A 12,631-nucleotide genomic window follows, 5' to 3' on the forward strand; every position below is an offset into this window, starting at 1 on the left:
CCGGCGAGGCTGTGAGAGCAAGCCCCGGACTTGTTCTAGGGGGCTGCAGCCAGGTAGGTATCTGCGACGTCCGTCCTGCCTGATGTGGGCACTGACATTCCTCCAGCCCCCGGGGTCCAATCTGCGTCCGTTATCTGTCTGCTTCCCGCGGAAGCAATGTTCCTTCACCCCTGGCTCAGTTTCTACTTTATTTCTGGCACCTGAGGGTTGAAGCTCTGTTCTTTTACCCTTGGCCCTGTGTCAACACTGGCTTTCAATGTTTTTGGTCCTTTTTTGTGTTTACGGTGTTCGCCGTTCGGCGGGAAGCCCCCAGCGGCAGGGTCCCAAGTAGCCACGATGAGAAGGCACCGCCACCAGAGAGCCTCAGGTCAGGGGAGAGGGCGTTGGAAATGGGAGAGCAGCCACACAGCCCCTGGCCCGCGCTAAAAAAATGCAGCAGCAGCAGCAGAAGAAAAAGAAGAAGAAGGAGAAAAAGAGGAAGAAGAAGAAGAAAGAAGAGGCAGGAAATTGGAGCGGTCCATCTGTTTGAAAGGATGAGGGGTCCCAGAGGACAAAATGGGGAGAGAACCTGGCTCCCTGGCTCTGTTTGGCTGGGGGTATGTCGGAGTGTGTGCAGGTGAGATGCAGGTGTCTGTGTTTGCAGTGAGTCTCTGCCTTCCTGTTTCCCATTTCCCGTGACCGTCAGGAAGCTCCAGGCTGGGGGCAAGGCCACCGTTCCTGGTGAGGTCCGGCCCTTCGTGTGTCTCTCCCATCTGTTCTCTGTGTTTAGAGCCAGGTGGGCCTGGCACCTGCCAGCCGGGACGCTCTGTCTTGGCTTGCGTTTCCCCAGTCATGAGCTAGAGAGATTGGAACAGGGCTCCTAGGGGTCAGGTGCGCTGGTGCTTGTGGTGTTTCCACTGGCAGAGGGATGCCCCATACAGGGTGCAAGGAGTGTAAGAACAGCTACATTTAGTGACAAGCTCACAGGCACCGGGCTGATCCACACACTTTATGTGGGTGTCTGGATCATTCCTCATCAAAGATGCACTTGGTTGCATTTCAACAGTATTTATTACATAACTATGAGCTGAGCACTGGAGGGGCGAAGATCGTGCCCAGCTCTCTGGGGGCTCCCGTCAGTGAGCTGTGTTCATGTTCCCCGTCACCTCCTCCGAAAAGCCCTCCCTGACTTCTGCTCTTGGCTCTAAACATGGCTGGGGGCCTCTGAGCTGCTCCCTCACACCTCCTTCCCCATGATGTACTTTACAGACTTGTCACTACCCCCACCCAACTCAGTGAAATCTGGGGGAGGGACTGAGTGGAAACCCCATTACCTCTCCTCCCGGGGGGCTCCGCTATCTATCTGCCATACATACCCAGTCACTGTTTGGAAGAAATGAATGAACATAGTAGTGTTGCTAAGGACTGAATTGTGTCCTCGCCAAATTCCTATGCCGAGGCCCTAACTCCAATGTGGTTGTATTTGGAGAGGGGCCTTTAAGGAGGTGATGAGGGTAGGGGCGCCTGGGTGGCTCAGTCGGTTAAGCGTCTGACTTCGGCTCAGGTCACGATCTCACAGTTCGTGAGTTTGAGCCCCGCGTCGGGCTCTGGGCTGATGGCTCGGAGCCTGGAGCCTGCTTCCGATTCTGTGTCTCCCTCTCTCTCTGCCCCTCCCCCGTTTGTACTCTGTCTCTCTGTGTCTCAAAAATAAATAAACGTTAAAAAAATTTTTTTCAAAAAGGAGGTGATGAGGGTTAATAAAGTCATGAGGGTGGGGCCTGATCCCCTGGGACCGGTGGTCTTATGAGAAGGGGAAGAGGGAGACCTCTCTCTTCTCTCAGCGCCAGGTGAGCACAGAGAAGAAAGGGATCATCCGAACCTGCCTGCACCTTGATCTCGGATGTCCTGCCTCCAGAACTAGGACAGGTGAATGTTTGCTGTTTTAAGCGTCCAGCCTTGGCTGTTTGGTTAACCTTCATTTCCTCCAGGGCCCCATTCCTTCCGCCCCCACCCCCAGCTTGCTCCCTCCTGGCACCTGTATCAGGTTCCCTCTCTGCATCCTAATGGCAGTCCCTTTCCATTCTACTCTGTCCCCAAAACAAACTCAAGGCCTCAGGTTGACAGCCTCAGGCCTCTTCCGGAGGGCACCCTCTCCATTGCTCTTGCTTTCTAGAGAATGGTAATCGTAACGCATTTTAGGACAGAGAAGCATGAGTCAGGTTATTTTCAAGGAGGAGCCTCAGATTTAAGGACCTTTCTGTGGGGAAGAAAGAAAAATCTATGTGTGTGTGTGTGCGCGCGTGTGTGTGCACGTGCATGCTTGCACACACACACACTCACATATTTAAATACAAAGCAAAAAGCCCAGGACCTAAAAAAAAAAAAAAGCTCCAGCGTTAATGGTATTTACCTGTGGGGAGGGGAAGGCGGCTTGAAGGGCCAGGCCGTGAGCCAACCCTGCCTGTATTCATTCTGTGCATATTTATTCTCTGTGATTGTTCGGCTAATGTATGCTACCTTCTGCTTTGTGGCTGTGTGCATCCCAGAAGCAGCGGGCACACTTTCTAGCCCTTTCCCTGGCCCTCTCACGTGGACCAGACCTTGACCGTGGTCTGCCGAGGTCACGTCCTTGGCCGCTGGTCTCTAGGACGTGTCTCCTAGGCCGCCTTGCTGGCCGCTGTCCAGAGGCAGGACTCTTTGTGTCAGGTGCTGGTCACACCTTGGGGGCCTGAGACCCGGGTGCAGAGGTGAGGGGAGGCAGGTGGGGAGGGGCGGTGCTGGGTAGCACCTGCCTTGGGGCTCACCTGCCAAGATCAGATGAGACTTGGCCTTTCATCGTGGGGGTGAACTGATTCAGGCCCAGCTCAGCGCTCCTCCGAGGTCGGGTCTCGGCTGAGTATGTGGGGGCTGCTCTGAGTCCGGAGAGAGCCTGACTGAGCAAACCCCCCCAGGCCACCTACAGGTGGGGTCTTTCACACCTGAGCAAGTGTCTAGTCTGCAGAGCCACGAGAGGCCACGAAGGGGGTTGAATCAGCCCCCGAGTTAGACAGACCGGATGTCAATTCTGAGCCTCTAGGTGGATGTGGATGTTGCATTTAGCTGTCCCTCTGCACCCTCCTACAGTCAAGGGGAGAAAGTAATGGACAGATTAGGGCGGGGGAGGGGGTGTTCAGTAACTGACGATGTTCGGTAAGTGATATTTCAGACAGCTCTTGCTTTTTCTTTCTTTTTTTTTCCATTTAGCAGTTTTACTTAAGTTCTTTAAAATAAATATACCTACCTATGGTACTAACTGAAATTTGTTATGAAGAATCTTATTTAAAATACGTGCAATTTAAGCAGCCACTCTCTCATTTGAAGGGGGGCATTGATAGATGCTCTAGAATTCAGAATGGCATTTCGAGGGAAATCTGGCCGGATGTCCGATTCTGCAGTACCCTCAGCACAGCTCTGGCTTCTCCTCTTTGTGTTACGAGCACATGGCTGTCCCCATTTCCCTGGATGAGACAGCCAGACTGGCACAGAATAATCGACAGTTCATGAGGGATGGGCCCAGGATTGAACCCAGGCGGAGTGGACTGCGTGGGGGGTGCTTGCACAGCCGTCTTCCCTGCTGTTGGCTTCCTTTCCACAAACAATATACGTGCTGTGAAAAGCTAAAACAATACTGACGCATATCAGCAGAAAATGAAAGTCACCTTGAATTCTACTTCCCACAGATGTTGGAATGGCTCGCCATCAGTGTGGTTTCTCTCAGTCTGTGACATTTTCCTGTGCACCCGTACAGCCATCTATTCACGCACGTCGTCAGACACACGTGTATTTTTAAAGGCACCATGCTGTGATACTGCTTTGCGGCTTGCTTTATTTCCAATTTTCACTGGGACGTTTTTCAATATCATTGGATCAACTTCATTTTTATAATGCATTTATAATATATCTGTGTTCCATCGATAGTGGAATACCTTTTTATTTTTTTTTAATTTTTTTTTTTAACGTTTATTTATTTTTGAGACAGAGAAAGACAGAGCATGAACGGGGGAGGGTCAGAGAGAGGGAGACACAGAATCCGAAACAGGCTCCAGGCTCTGAGCTGTCAGCACAGAGCCCGACGCGGGGCTTGAACTCATGGACCGCGAGATCATGACCTGAGCCGAAGTCGGCCGCTTAACCGACTGAGCCACCCAGGCGCCCCAGTGGAATACTTTTTAAAAAAAATTTATTTTTGAGAGGGAGAGAGAGAACATGAGCAGGGGGAGGACAGGGAAAGAGGGAGGGAGAGAATCCCAAGCAGGCTCCACACTGTCAGCACAGAGCCTGATGCAGTGCTCAAACCCAGCAACCGTGAGATCATGACCTACGCTGAGATCAAGAGTCGGATGCCCAACCAAGTGAGCCCCCCCCCCCCCCCACCGCCAGGTGTCCCTACAGTGGAATACTTTTGAAAAAATACTTACTTCTGAAAGTTGTGGTAAGGTACAAATAATTAACCATTTTTGAATGCACAGCACATTAAGTGTATTCGCACTGTTGTGCAACCACCACCACCATCCGTACCCAGAACTATCCATCTTTCCAAAGTGGAACTCTGTGCCCGTTAAACACTCACTTCCCCTTCTCCCCACCCCAGCCTCCGGAAACCTCCATTCCACGTTCTGTCTGTATGAGTCAGACCACTCTGTACTACATGTGAGGGCAATCACACGGTGTTTATAACTCCTCAGGGTTCACCCATGCCATGGCGGGTGTCAGAGTCTCCTTTGTAAGGCTGAGTGAAGTTTCAGTGCGCTCTGAAGAAATAAAATCAATACTAGTTCTACAGTCTAGGAAAATCTCTAACTAAGGACCTTCCTCTCTTCTCTCCACTCACACTCTCTTCCCATACTTAGTAGGTCAAGGAATGTCCTTGACCTGCCCCCCAGCTGCCAGTAACCCTCCCCGAACGGGTTACCTCGTCTGTCAGAACTGAAGGTTGGGCAGTGCCCCTCACTAGAATGTAAACACACTTCATGAAGGTAACATTTATGGTCACGGCCAATTGCATCCCCTCAGGCAGCTGTAAGCCTGTGCTCGGGCATGGGACTGAAGGCAGAGCCCTGCGTGGATGCCAGCTTTTCACAGTTATGCCCAGAACCGCCACGTACTGCCAGCGAGAATCGTAGCCCCATGACAGCTGAGGGGGAAGGAACGAGAGCATCGCCTCCGCAGAGTTCACATGTTCCATGGAGACTTCAGGGCTCTCCCGGAAACCAAGACCTGCACTCTGGACCTTGTGACCACTTCAGCCAGAACAACCCAGATATATCCACTCTCTGTGTCAGGCCTGGGGAATGAGCTTCTGTGTGGTAAAGGGTTTCGGGGAATGAGGAAAGGAGAGACCGAATGAATCCAGCTCAACACAATCCGATGTTTCACACATGCAGAAACTAAGTGCCGAGTGGAGGCGTGTGTTCAGAACCCTAAGACTTTGGTGAAATGGGGACCGTTGGTGGTTTTGCTCATGTGTCTGTGTCTGGACACCGGGATCTGGCCCCTCTGGCCTGGTTAGGGTGGCTGGTGCTGCCCAGAGGGTCCAGCTAGTCTCTGTTCGCCTTTGCAGGTGGTCTTTGTTTCCAGAATCTCCGAATCTGAACACACGGAGAGATCCTGGGTTTATGGGGACTTGCCTCTCTTTCACACTAAAGCCAGCCACACCCACCTGTCGCTGAATGCCTGCCGGGCTGATTTTTAGTGTTAGCCTTGTTTGAAAGTGGAGGCAATTGGAGGCATACCGGAAACTCAAGGGGAGTTTATTTTGGTATGTGAAGCAAAAGAGTTACTAGACCCTAAAGGAAGTAAGACCGGTTTTGTGTGTGCAAACTGTCAGTCCCCAACAGAAATCCCCTAGACCATCTCCGGCTGTAGCCAGCTCTTCCCATGGGTGGTTTGTACACAGACTTACCTTCTTGAGAAAAGATAATGATGCAGAAGTCTGGAACTGTCAGAGTCATCAGGATCTGGGAAAGCCTGAGCTGGAGCCAGAAGGAGGCAGTATGGTCTGGTAGGAAGCCCCGGGGGATAAAGAGGTAGGAGGCCAATCCTGAGTCAGAGCTTAGGTACGACCGACTGACTGTCCGTGTGACCTGGGACAAATTATAGGCTACCTACCATTCTTAGTTTCCTCTCTAGTAAAAGAACGGAGTGGATTTTATGGGTTTTTTTAGTGACCAGTTCCAAACTGGACACCCCTTCTGAATAACTGGAGCATCTTTATTTTTTTTCAACGTTTTTTTTGTTTTTTTGTTTTTTTTTATTTTTGGGACAGAGAGAGACAGAGCATGAACGGGGGAGGGGCAGAGAGAGAGGGAGACACAGAATCGGAAGCAGGTTCCAGGCTCTGAGCCATCAGCCCAGAGCCTGACGCGGGGCTCGAACTCACGCACCGCGAGATCGTGACCTGGCTGAAGTCGGACGCTTAACCGACTGCGCCACCCAGGCGCCCCTGGAGCATCTTTATTTACAAAACAGCCCCTGAATTAGAATTGCCAACAGTAAGTCTAGGATCTGTCTTTTTAATCTGCTCCCCCCAATAACCACCAATCATGCAATGCTGTTTGCTCTGTGTTGTCACACATCTTAATGGATTTCTTAGATTTGTCAATGTACACCTTTTCATTTTAGCATCTTGAAGTTATAGTTAATATAGTTATTTGAGTTAATAATAATTCTGTTGATATAAAATTTCTATGAAATTGTAAAGGGTACTAAATAATAATGATAACAAGGAATGTGGTCTCCCGCCTTCCACTGAAAAGTAGGTAAAGAAATGTGAATCTTACATTTAGTGGCATTTTTTAAGTTGAGGAACACTTAATCTCATTTCCATTTTTATGGGAACCTTATGAAGTAGACCTTGAGGGGACGAACAGTTCCCTTTTCATAGAAAAAGAGGGCTTGAGTAGACTAGACATTATTTGATTTACATATTTAACCAGTATTAACAATCAGCATCTTCCCTAGGAGAGGCTCCAGGCTGGGTCTGAGGTCTCCTACTCATACTGGTTGTATGAATCCAGCATAAGAGGATTAGGTGGTGGTGAGGATGGTGAGAAACGGAAGGCTTAAGAGCTACATAAGAGGAGGAATCAAAAGTTTGTTTGGGTGTGGGGACCAAGGGAGAGAGAGAGTTAGGCAGATATTACCCCAGGTGGATGGGGCTGCCATGTGCAAGGATGAAATGCAGATGAAGACTTAAGCTCTGAATAAGTGGAGTTTGAGAGGCATGGGTGCCATCCAAGCAGGGATATCTAAGTCCAGAGTTCAGGTATAAGCTGGCCACTCCCATGGAGAAGTCATCAGCCCTGAACTGATAATTGAGGTCCAAGGTGTGCACATAATTCCCCAGAGCAAGGGTGCAGAGAGAAAGCAGAGGGGTCAAAAAAAAAAAAAAAAAATCCGTGAGAGACTTCCGTGTTTATGGTCTAGTAGAGTTGGATCAGCCAGCCAAAAACAATGAGAGAGAACATTCAGAGAGGACAAAACCAGAGGAGTGTGGTATCATGAAAGCCAAGGGAAGAAGCGCCTTCAGGAAGAAAGTGTTTGGTAAGACTGAAAGAGTGTCCATTGATTCCAGCAACCCAGGAGTAACTAGTTAACACTGGTAAAGACGATGTACAAGGAGCGTGGTGCATACGTTGGGCAACGGCTGATGGAGAAACAGGAAACTGAGCTAAGGGGCGGTTACCGGCTACGTGTCCTTGGTCTAATTGTTCGAGTTCTCTGAGTCTTTATTTCCAAATCTGCACAATGCTCAAAAGCCATGCGACAACTCACCCCGGCTGTGCATTCAGGTGTGGTAGGTTGAAGGGATATAGCTGTCAACAGAGTTGAGGCAAAGTCCTGTTGGCACAAGGTAGGTTCCTTGACCTTGTGCCTGACTCCCTGCTCTCCCTGCAAGCCAACAACAGGAACAACAGGAATCTTGAGGAGTTGGCCAATATGCTCAACACTTGTGCTCTGGACTTTTAGGGGATGGGAGACTGAGGATTAACATGGGGGGCCAGCCTCTTCTGCTGCAGACAAATACCTCAAGTACTTTTAGTCCCCGTCTGGTGTTCAGTTTTTGGGAGCCAGTGGCAGGAGGGAGGAGACCCTGACTCTGGTCTCGGGTCTGTGGGAGACTGGCCATGTGGCTTGGCAAGCCACTGCTTCCCACCTCTGGAGTTCCTGGTCTGTCAGATGGCATCTTCTCCAGTTAGATAATTCTGGAATGCATTTTCTCACTGCAGGTGTGTTTGTATTGCAAAGAAGTCCCTACCAGAGAAGGAAGGTTGCTGTGATCCCTTGGACAAAAAAGATGCGTCTCCAAGCCAAGGACTCGCATAGCTATTGTCACTGTTAATTCCCAAAACATATGTACGGTCCCGGTTAATCCCGTCAAATAGATGCTGATGCATAGGTTTCAGAGGCCAACGACCTGTTTGAGTGGAAGACAGAGCATCTATAACAGGCAGCAGTAAGTTAGCTTTGGGCAAGGAATCATGAATTTAAGTTTATTTATTTTGAGAGAGAGACAGGAAGAGAGAGAGAGGATGAGCATGGGAGGGGCTGAGAGAGAGGGAGAGAGAGAATCCCAACCAGGCTCTGCACTGTCAGCACAGAGCCCAGTATGGGACTCGAACCCATGAACTGTGAGATCGTGACCTGAGCCGAAACAAAGAGTCGGACACTTAACCAACTGAGCCACCCAGGGGCCCCAAGGAATCGTGAATTTAAGCCATAATTAACTGCTCCTCCTGCAAAAGGAGCCAATTGAGCAGGTCAATGCCTGGAAGAACCTCATGTCCTCTTTCCTGTCCTAAGAGAAAGTCTACAATCCTTAGCAGATATTTGGAGACATCCATTCTTTGGATTGAAGCAGGCTTCCCTGGAGCATCTTTCATTTCTCCCCTGCAGTCCCATCTGTGCTATGCTGTCACTGCTCCCCTCCCCACCTGCTTCCCTTGGGCCTGGGAGACCCTTCCTAGTGACATGGGCTAAAATTCTGTGCATCCTTCGAGGCTCGTGAACCTTTCTCGACCTCCCAATAGCTGTAACACCTTCCTCCTTTTGAAGCTGTTTTTTGCACGTGGGGCCTCCCCCACAGTACTGTTCTTTCTCTGCCTTGAATTAAAGTTGTTTATCCCCTTCATATTAGAACAGTTAGGCTTTGAGTTTCACAGAAACTAAGCCCGTGACAACAGTTGGCACATAATAAAAGCGCAGTGGCCACTTGGCGGTTGGAAATGCATCCATCCTTAACTGGTTCCGTGTTTGCTCTTGTACGCATCCACCTGGCAACTGATCGTTAGGGCCTCGCGTGAGACCTCATACGGGGTGGAGTGTTACCACAGTGAATGAGGTATTCCACCGACTCTAGCTTGGGAAAAATATCCCATTGGGTAACCACTTGTTTGTTCTGGATGCCTCCTACCCGCCATCAGTCATCCTGGCCTGGTACGTTCGCACAGTGTGTAAAGCTTGTAATGCTCGGCCGACCCCACACTTGTGTGATGATCACGTCAGCCCCGTGAAATGAGTACAGTAGGTCCATTATACCCAAGTCCCCATTTTCTAGATGAGGAAACAGGTTCAACCACGTTAAGCTGACTTACCTGGGACATCACAGTTCCTGGGTCGAATGGCTGCTGAGTCTTCTGGTCCAATGATTCCCAAGGATAGGGAGAGACGGTCAAGAACTACGCAGATCAGGACATGGCAAGTGGGGAAGAGGTGCCCAGGAACAGTGGGGCAAGAAGAAAGAATCCGAGGATGAGAAGGAGTGGTCTTTGTGCAGGATACGTGGCTCCTGGGGTCGCCGCCAGGTTGGTGACGTGGAGGCAGAGTGTGGCCTCTGCTCACGGACCTCACGCCGCCCAGGCTGGAGTCAGGGCGAGCCCCTCCGAGCTGGGCACCAGCACCCACAGGAGGCAGGTCTCCTTGCACCGTGTCTCTGCACATCTGTTCCACCTGCATCTGTGGACTTCACGATCCACCTTCTTTGCTAAGTGTTCAGAACCAAAGCAGGTTTTACGTTTTAACAGTGTCGAGAGTGCAGTGTTTCAGAGTGGTGACAGAGCAGTTGTCTTAGCAGGACAAATTGGGGGTGCACTACCCCCTCCCCCCCAGTACCCCAGCCTGCCCCCACACAAAGCTGCTTCCCTGTCCGGTAGGCTGTGAAAGGCCAGGCTCGGTGCTGAATGTGGGATGTGGGTCCCTGTGCCTCAGTACAACATTGACCCCCGGCTGCGAGCACACTGGCTCCAAGCCAGGCCATCCAGTCATGGCAAACTCTGTTGTCTCCACAGGCGGGTGCTGCTGGGCCCTTACTGCTTTCCAGAAAACCAAGCTGGGTTCCCCAACCAGGATCACACTGAGTCCCTTCCTGGGCCTTGGTGTCCTGCTTATTAAGAGGCGAGTTTGGGGGCGCCTCTGTGGCTCAGTCGATTGAGCGTCCAACTTCAGCTCAGGTCACAATCTCGCAGTTGGTGAGTTCGAGCCCCACATCCGGCTCTGTGCTGACAGCTCGGAGCATTGGAGCCTGCTTCAGATTCTGTGTCTCCCCCCGCCGCCCCCGTCTCTTAGAAATAAATACTATAAAAAGTTCTTTAACAAAGGTGAGTTTGGGTCATTTGATTTCTAAAGTCCTTTACCTCTGCTCTGCTAGGGGTCTGTAATCCGGAATGGGTCACCTTTTTCCGGAGAGTCTGTGCATCACACTCATGTTCTGGTCATGCCTCCTGCCTCCATCCTGGACCCACCAGTACAGCACGGCATAGTGCGCCCATAGACTCAGGAGTCCAAACTCCTACTGCCCTCCCAAAGGAACTGGGGGGGGGGGGGCTTCGGGCAACTTACCTTCTATGCCTCAGTTTCCCCATTTGTAAACTGGTGGCAATAACAATACCTACTGCCTCAGATTGTGGTAGGAAATACATGATCTTACAGAATTAGAACAGTGCCTGGCACTCCGGGCCGGTGGGTCTTACTGCTTCTATTCTTTGTGTAGGTATCTTGCCCCCTCACCTTCCTTGAAGGTGGAGACTTAACCTGAATGGAGTTTGGATTTCTATTATCTGCCCAGGGGGTGGCCCCCACCGGGCTCTCTTGAGTTGAGGTTGGTTGGATTCATTGTATCTCAGGCCATCGAGAGCCCCCATTTTGGGGTTCCAAGCACTGGGCTCAGAAGGTCAGGGCACTGGAACTGGAGTGACTTTCAGGAAGCCGTCTGCCCTCATTCTTCGCTTTGGATAATTGTTATTTATCCTCAGTGCACAACAAGTGTGCTGATATATCAAATGCAAATACCACGTCTACATTGTTTTCGTTTGTGTGTGATCGTAGGATTTGCTAATGTTAATACGTGGTTAAACATAGCTGAACCCAGCCCATAAAAGGTTTTTGATTTTTTTTAAACATTAAAAATTTTATAATAATCCATGCTGCTGTGCTTGTAAAATAAGCAAACAATAAAAGTGTACAGAATGCATAATGGCAAGATTTATTCACTACCTGCCCTTGCAAGCTTCCTTCTCTTTCCCAGAGATAAATGCTGTGAACGTTCGGTAATTTTCTTTCTTAGGCTCTTGGCTTTTTTCTCTACACTGACTTATGTGTGCACACACACGCAGATTTCCTTTTTGTTCTTTTCCTCACACCAGTGTGATCATGCTACACCTTATTCAGTGAATTGCTTTTGTTACTTGACATGATTATGGAGGGTTTCCGTGGCTGTCCTCACTTTACGATTCACCTATACGTTTGCACAGCCTTTCCCGTGACCCTGCAAGCCTCCCCTCTGACTCCTGAGGAAGGAGCCTTGTGAGCCCTTCCAGTACCTTCCACAGCCTCCACCGCTGCAACAAGCCATGGCGGGCACAGGAAGGGCCCATGTCCCCCCGGAGGGGGCCTGGGTCTGGGAGGGTTTTCAAGCAACTAGAAAGCTGGGTGGGTCGATTTGCGTTGTGTAACCCACTGCAACGTTCAAAGGGCTTTCAAATCCGTTTTCGTTCCCATGCTGCACAGACACACTGTTAAATTTCCATTTTCTTATTTTTTTAACGTTTATTTATTTGAGAGAGAGAGAGAGAGAGAGAGAGAGACAACATGAGTGGGGGAGGGGCAAAGAGAGAGGGAGACACAGAAGCTGAAGCAGGCTCCAGGCTCTGAGCTGTCAGCACAGAGCCCGACGTGGGGCTCGAACTTACAGATTGCGAGATCATGACCGGAGCTGAAGTCGGACACTTAACCGACTGAGCCACCCAGGCGCCCCCTTAATGTTTATTTATTTTTGACAGATAGCGTGAGCAGGGGAGGGGGCAGAGAGAGAAGGGGAATCGAGAATCCCAAGCAGGTTCTGCGCTATCTGCCCTGACGTGGGGCTCGAACTCATGAACCGCGAGATCACGACCTGAGCCGAAATCAAGAGTCTTAACCGACTGAGCCGCCCGGGTGCCCCTCCACTTTCCGAGTGAGGAAACAGGGTGGAAGAAGGGGCTGGAGCGACTGCCTCGTGCTGGAGGAGCTGTGTTTTGGCCTGTCTCTGGGAGAAGTGGAGGCTTTTTTCTTCCAGATGAAGGCGGGCAGAGTCGGCTGGGACTTTCCTCCAGTCAGCACTCAAGTTTTCTTTTCGTCC

At 50.4% G+C, this 12,631-nt stretch overlaps 1 protein-coding gene across 13 annotated transcripts in view; it reads left to right on the plus strand.

Moving 5' to 3' along the window:
* The window catches only part of LOC113596536 (uncharacterized), an 87,443-nt gene that overhangs the window by 23,017 nt on the left and 51,795 nt on the right, over positions 1–12,631 (plus strand). Inside the window, exon 3 of one of the 13 annotated variants that reach the window (XR_008295791.1) lies at positions 10,305–12,629. The exons of the other annotated variants lie outside the window; for them this stretch is intronic. The gene's annotated coding sequence lies outside the window, so the exon portion shown is untranslated. Of the gene's footprint in view, positions 1–10,304; positions 12,630–12,631 lie in introns of those variants that run through there. 13 annotated transcript variants of the gene reach the window in all.

Source organism: Acinonyx jubatus, chromosome B1, assembly GCF_027475565.1.
Source record: "Acinonyx jubatus isolate Ajub_Pintada_27869175 chromosome B1, VMU_Ajub_asm_v1.0, whole genome shotgun sequence".
In the NCBI taxonomy this organism is placed as follows: domain Eukaryota; kingdom Metazoa; phylum Chordata; class Mammalia; order Carnivora; family Felidae; genus Acinonyx; species Acinonyx jubatus.